General features: G+C 37.8%; 1 pseudogene; it reads right to left on the bottom strand.

Moving 5' to 3' along the window:
• Positions 1-432: 432 nt before the first annotated feature.
• Positions 433-7,310, bottom strand: LOC149462929 (uncharacterized; annotated as a pseudogene).
• Between the last annotated feature and the right edge of the window lie 204 nt (positions 7,311-7,514).

The following is a 7,514-nucleotide window of genomic DNA, read 5'->3' as shown; positions in this document are numbered from 1 at the left end:
TCACATTTCATGATGGGAATACTTGAACTTTTTGTGATTTCTGCAAGGGATTTTTGTGACTCATGTTATCACACCTGCAATACTGAGTCAAAAAGTGTTGTATACTTGAAACTAAAAAGCTTTCACACTATTCCAAAGGGAATTTTTGTTGCATTATACATGCAAGCATGTATGTTTAGGGTTTGTATTTTTAAGACCTAAGGTCTTCTTTCTTTGTTTAACAAGTGTGTTACTAGTTTACATAAATCATACAAAAAATAAATCAAAAATAATTGGTCAAAGATGTTGACTTTTTAAAAAAATGTATCAAACTGTTAAAACTTGTATACTATCTATAGCAATATAACAAAATGTACAAATGGTACAACATTTGAAATGGTATAGCAGTGGTAGTAACAATTGTACAAAAATAAAAAATCTTCAAGCAAAAGATTAGATATAGCTATTTTGCCATGGAACCTGTCTTTCGGTAAGGAAGTAGTCCGCAAAATGGTCACGTATTTGTAGGGCATGATTACTGGGACGAGTGCCAGTCTGATGACCTTGGGGTCCATTTGGAATCTGCTCTGGCGGATCACTGGACACATTCTCCTTTATCCTCAAAAGGTTATGCAGAGCACAGCGTGCCTTAACTATGTTGACTGCGTGGTCAACTTCCAGGTGCATTGATGTTAATAATAAACACGCCATTTTCATGTACGGATTCCAAAAGCACACTCCACCATTCAGCGTGCTCTACTCAGTCGATAATTAAATATGCGTTTCCTGGAATCTGAGGCATGCTTTGTGTAGAACCTATGGAGGTAGGCGGATAACTCAAATGCGTCATCTGCTACAACCACTAGAGGCAGAACCGGCCCAGCAGCGCCAGGCAGAGGCCTTGATTGTGGCACGTCAAATTCAAATATTGGAAACGATGACCCATCACAGAATTATGGAAAATTGTAGAATCTCAAGAACTTCCATAGGCCCCAATATCCACAGCTATAAATTTCAGATTGGTATCACTGAGTCCCAGCAGAACAATTGAGAAATATTTTTTGTAGTTGAAGAAGCAGGAACCAGAATTAGGTGGCTTGATGAGACGGACATATTTCCCATCTAATACCCTAATGCAATTTAGGAAGTTAGTTTTCTCTCAAAACTCATCAGCTATTTCTTCCCACAAACTGTCTGTTGGTTCTGGCATTACTGAGCTTTTCAGTTCTTCTCACAGGACAAGTACATTGTCATGCACAATTGTTGATACAGTTGAGAACCCCATTAAAAAATAATGGTGTAGGGAGGTGAAAATGGCACCAGTAAAAGGTATCTGCAATACAAATTGAAAAAACTTGATAAAAAAATAAAAAAACAGAAGATAAAAAAATTACACATATATTCAAGCATCCATTCAACATATAGGAAACCTACCTTAAAGTAACTAACAGATGTTCTTCCGCACTAATGCTTCGTCTCATGTTGGTGTGCATTCGGCTCAGACATCCTTTTCCACCGTCTAATAACTGTTGGAAGGTTGCCATGACATCCTGGTAAAATTGCAGAGCTTGTCTGGGTGAGTGCACATTTCTCCAAACATGAGGGCAAAGTAACCAATAGATGGACGCTGGGAGATCAAGGGATGTTCCCAGTAGAGACGACGTCTCCTTCGCTGAATCAGATTAATCTGTTTCCTCCTTTTCATCCTCATAAGGAGCAAAATAATCACTGCAATCAAATTGCTTCTGTAATCCATGACCACACTTCAGCAAAGGTCGAAGTCCTCTCAATGATGAAAGAAGCACACACTGAACAAAGACACAGGAAATAGGAGGGCACAATTGTACTATGGGTAGTCAAGGGACCAAAAAAAACAATTTAGTTGCTATAGAGATGTTCCACTGCAGCTAAATGCAACCGCATGTAAATGCACATAATCATTGTTAATTGCAATGTACAACTGCAAGTGTTCGCTGTGCCTTTAGTCTTGAATTCAAACATGCTTTTACCTACTTTTACCTGTGGCAGAATAACCGCCCATGTGAAAGAGGCCTAAGACTGGCAGAATAAACAAAAGGTGCTACTGATTTTTTACAATACAAAAAAATCATTATTAGTACACACAAACACAACATAATGTGCAAAATTCCTGCTAAATTCCTACTAAGGCCTCCTTCACATGGGGTTTACTAAAGCATACATCCATGAAAGGCTATGTTTACTCTCACATGAATGCACAGGTGTTTCTGTGCTTTTTTGTAATTATATAACAAACATTTGCATGACTATAAGGCCTAAAAAAATAATAGGACTTTTTTAAATTTTACAGGTCATGTGCTTTCGGAAAATGTATGGTTTGGGGAGAGTCCTAAAAAAACTCTGAAAGCTGTAAGTGGAAAAGAATAACCTTCAGGTTTATCGTAAGTTACCCTTTTGTGTGTCTTCAATTTAAAGCATTTTAAGCAGATAATAGGTATGGTTGATCCATCAGCACCACATCCCCAATCAGATATATCAAAAAAGAAATCAAAATGTATGGGGCTTTTAAGGTGCTTTCTCACCATCAGGAAAAAAATACTCGTACACAACCTTACATAAAACACATAATTGGTAATTGCAAAATGTTAGAATCAGGGAATACACTAAAAAAAGCAAAAAGTGGATGATATCACATAAAACGTTCAGTATAGTGAACCCCAAAACACCTTCCTAAGTAAAAGATTGTGTGTAACATGCAATAATGATAATATGTTACAGATGATACAGAAGGAAGGTGTCATCCTCCAACGTGTTTCACTGGATGGGCTTTTTCAGAGGTTCATATTTGGAGCACCATACTGATGATTATCCCAACATTGCACTACCATATAGGGAGAGGGACAATTGGATAAAAACAGACAAGGAGCACAATGGCGGGACACCTCCCGGGAGACCAGAGGACACCAGTGGGTGGGATGGATGAGAACAATTTTCCCAAGCTGTAATGTAATCTTATGCAACTGTTGTAAACAGATGACAGGGCTCCAGATGGTAGACAATCATATTCAAACTGCCAGGCACACCTCTGCGTTCAGCCTATACTAACATATCCTCATCCCAAAAAGAACAGGAGCAGCTTGCAAAAAGGAGCAATTTACAAGGTACATATATTTGTAATTTATTAACTCAATATAGCTTTAGCTTTTTTATTTATAAGGAATCGATCAGGAACTTTGTAAGTTATGTTGTGCTTGTGTCCACTAATAATGATTTTAGTGTATTTTTAGCAAAAAAAGGGATTTGGTAAACATTTATGCAACTATTGCGGGACCTAAACATCAGTAGCACTTTTTTATTTTACAAGTCATATGGTTTCAGAAAACACATGGTTAGGTGTGTCTGAAAACAACTTTGAAAGTTGTAAGTAAAAAATTATAACCTTCAGATTTTTTGAGTAAGTTGTCTATGAACAGTTTTGTGTACCTTCGATTTTCACCATTTTCAAAAAAAGCACAATTTAAAATTTACAAATATTTTTTATTAACTCAGTACAGTTTTATCTGGCATATATAGTATGCATTTAGGACAATTTGTGTAAGTTTTGCTGTGTTTGTATCCACTAATAAAGATTTTAGTGTATTTTTAGCAAAATTACTAATTAATTACTATTTAACAAACTCTAAAAGTTGTAAGTGAAAAAAATAGTGAAAAATTGCAAAAATGGTTTGGCCACCTGAGTTTACAAGTAGTCAGTAAATGCCTACAGTAAATGGGATAAATGAATAGAGTATTTCCAATGTTGTCTTTTAAACCTTGCTGAATGAGATTTAAAAAAGGGATTTGCATTTGTACATGTCTTTCATGACAGTGCCAAGCCTTCCATTAGTGATGAGCAGAACACATCTGGGTTCAGACCGAGAATGGATCAGCAAACATGAGTGAAGTTTGGGTGCCAAACCCCGTCTAAGTCAATGGGTGCTGAATGTTAAAAACAGTTCTGTCCATTTCCTAGGCCAATAGGAAAGGAATTGTCAAACAACTGGCCTGAGGGTCTTGGCACTGTCATAGGAAAATGTCTCAATGCCAAAAGAAAATAACTTTTTTACATGTTGTTTGTTTGAAGCAGTGATTTTAGTAATGCTTGAAGCTTAAAAGTTGTAAAGTATCGGCAATAAACTCCTATTATCCCATGTCTTATAGGATCCTAGAAATCACAGGTTTTTTGTTAGTCTAAATAACATTGCTTAGTATCTCTTTAAACCAGCAGGTCTGTGCGGTCACATGATCTTCTTTCCTCTCATTCCCAAACACAGTGAGTCCACTGAGGGGCTGATAATCCCCACTGTGTATGTAATGCACTCAGTCGTTCAAGGCAGGAGAGGAGGGGAGCCGAACAAAGCTGGGCCAAGTCGATTTACACAGACTACGAAAATGACAGGCATAGAGGGAGGAGGAGATGTAGACATGCTGCAGAGAGAGCCAGATGACTGAGGGACAGAAACTGACCATGCTATTGTGGACCAGCAACCATAAACAGAGTGGTCAGTTTACAGACAGGAACACAGGAACAGGCAGGATCAACCAGGTATTTTACAACATGGACAGGACTACATAACATTGCAAGCTATGCAGTGTTTCCTGCCTTAAAGATAAAGGAACATTATTTTTTTTAGGTTTACATACACTTTAACTTCATGTTTATTTTAACTTTAAATAGTTAATTTTGGCCAAGCTGGACAATATACAAGCAGTCGTCCACCAGACCTGTCATTTGGAGGGGAGTAAAGTGCCATATTCAGATGTACATGGGTTTTTTTTTGTTAAGTTAACGGGCATTGTGATAGATGTGGACCTACATTACTGGATGACCTGATTGGTGGTAAATGTACATAATGGGATTTTTTGGGTTTCTTTTTATTAAAGAAAGTGATTCAAAAGGTTCATTTTTATCTTTTTTTTTAAATAACAAACATCATACTTACCTGTTATGTGAAATGGTTTTGCACAGAGCAGCCCTGATCCTCCTCTTCCCAGTTACCACACTGGTGCTTCTGACTCCTCCCTCTGCTGAATGCCCCCAGAACTGTGATTGACAGCCAGGATAGCCAATGGCTGGTGAGAAATGTGAAAGAGTCAAAAGAGCCTCAGGTTTCGTGCACATCACGGGATTGATCTCAGGTGAGTATAAGATGGGGGCTGAGAGGGAAGATGCACACTGAAGGTTTTTACCTTCATGTATAGAATGCATGAAGGTAAAAAACCTTCTGTTGTTACAACCACTTTAACTTCTTTTTGTAAATAAGTTGTGGTATAATGTACCTATTGCTAATTCCCTTTTGTTTTAAAAGGGTTTGCAGATTCTGATAAGCCCTCTGCCCACAGATCTCCAGAGCCACCAGGCCAGTATTGTGGGGAAGAGGTCCCTGTGTCATGGTGCTTTGCCAGGTGGATACCCCCATGTCGAGGGCATGTGGCCTGGTATGGTTCAGGAGGGGGGAACACCTGCTCCAATAAGAATTGGGCACGTTTCTTAGGGGACCCACATTCTTAATTTTTTTTTGTGTGTGAGGTCCTAATTTAAAGTTATTTCCAGACTTGAAGGGCTTGACATGAATTAGGGGTAACCCCCATGTCAATTTTCTTTAACTATTCCTGTCCCTTATCATATATGGCCAGAGATTTCCATCCTTGTAAGTGAATGAGGCCAGTGATGTATCTAGCCATTAGGTCTCAGTAGTGCCTGGATCCACCAGTGTCCTTATCAACCACTGACAGCAGGAAGCTGTCATGTAAAATACCAAAAGTAATACCGCTAATATACATGGTTTTAAGCTTCCTTGGAACGGTAAATGTTCCGACTTTTAATTGAATAACTGAATAGCCCAGGTTTGGTCCGAACATTGTTCAGACCAAACCTTCAGCTCATTCTTATTCCCTGTGCCCTTTTTCAACAGTAGCTTGCCCATTACTGAAAAAAGTAATGACATGATTTGTATCCCATAGACTTAAGTAGGAATCCACACTAAGTTTGAGAATCACAGATTTTCTTCTGGGTTTGCTAAACCGAGCTTGAACCAAGCCCTGCCATCTTTGCTCAAAGCTTTTAGCCATATAAGGCAGACACCAAGAGGAGGATATGAATGGTCATACACCTTATAAAGCCCTAGGATTCTCAAAATCCATGGCATTTTGTTATGGTCTTTTGACCTCAAAACCTTACTTGAAATAAGTCTCAATTAAAAAATTTCTTAGGAGAAAACAAATGTTTACTACGGCCAATTAGTTCAATCCCTGTACTGTTTATCAGTCCAAACAAAAGTACCATGAGGCAAAATAAGTGGCAATAAAAAGCAATAACCGAGCAGTTTTTCATAGATTTCAGCCTTGGAGAGCAACTCATAATATGGACCAATCTGCACCAAGAAGTTTTTCCTTCTTCTTTTTGTAAATTAGACAGGATACGTTTCAGAAATGATGGTGCATCACGGCAGCCATTAGCAGATATGTTCAACATATTCAAAAGAAATATATTTTTCCTTGAGTGTATTAGTGCCTCAGAAAGCTTTCTTCGGCAGCTGAAAAATATAATGGATCATTATTTTTAATCACATTACATTTTCCCAGGAGTAATATACCTCCAAAGCACGTACTGTAAATATTAGTGATGGTTGTTAACCTAAAAAAGAAAGGAAAAGAAATAGATCTTAAGGTTTTTAAAGTGATATTTAGCACCATAATTGTGATGTATGATTCCACTTCCTACCATATCAGGTATTCTGCAACCCTGATCAGTTGGAAAGGAAAGACACCTGGTTACCTAACAAAAGGTAACTTTTGTTAGGTAACCAAAGGTAACCAACCAAGAGTGAGATAGATTTACAGAGGTAAACAACCTTCATAGAGAAATATTAATAGCTCAGCAATTTGAAATGAAAGCTGAGCAAAGTCAATATATTTTTTAAAAGGAGCTTGATATTGATTGTAAATGGCTGAAGTACTAGATTCTTGAGAAGGTTAGTGTTTGCAGAAAAGCAGATACCTGGGCCACCATTTTTCTTTACAGACATTCCTTAATTGGCAAGGAATATAAACATTTTGTTCTTGTTGGTGGGATAAAGATGACTGTACAAAGCAGATGACATGCAACAGGAGATCTGTCCACAACTATATCACAGCCATTTAACTCAGATAATCCATACATATTTTCACTGCAGAATATAGCAGGCATGGCCTCAGGTGTTCCTTGCCACCCACACCTTACCCATCATATTGACCATGGTGCTATTTCCCACTACTTGACTGGCTATCATTGGCAACTGCTTGACTGTTTTCTTTGTCAATCCATCCTTCATCTATACATTATTATTCACCAAATTTCAAAATAGGGATTACTTCTTGTAAACAGTTCCATGTTTGAGACACAAGAACAAAACATTTGGCACAAAAGCCGAAGAATATGTAGGCAGTATGATTGGAGTCCAGCACGCTAAGAGGGAACTATAAGTATGAAATTTCAAAAACAGCAGCTATAAATATTACATAAATCCAATGAACAT

Source organism: Staurois parvus, unplaced genomic scaffold (genome assembly GCF_062004578.1).
Source record: "Staurois parvus isolate SC_StPar_1 unplaced genomic scaffold, SC_StPar_1.0 ptg000165l, whole genome shotgun sequence".
Taxonomy (NCBI): Eukaryota; Metazoa; Chordata; class Amphibia; order Anura; family Ranidae; genus Staurois; species Staurois parvus.
Note: the sequence above shows the minus strand (reverse complement) of the source record. Positions and strands in the feature narration are given on the sequence as shown.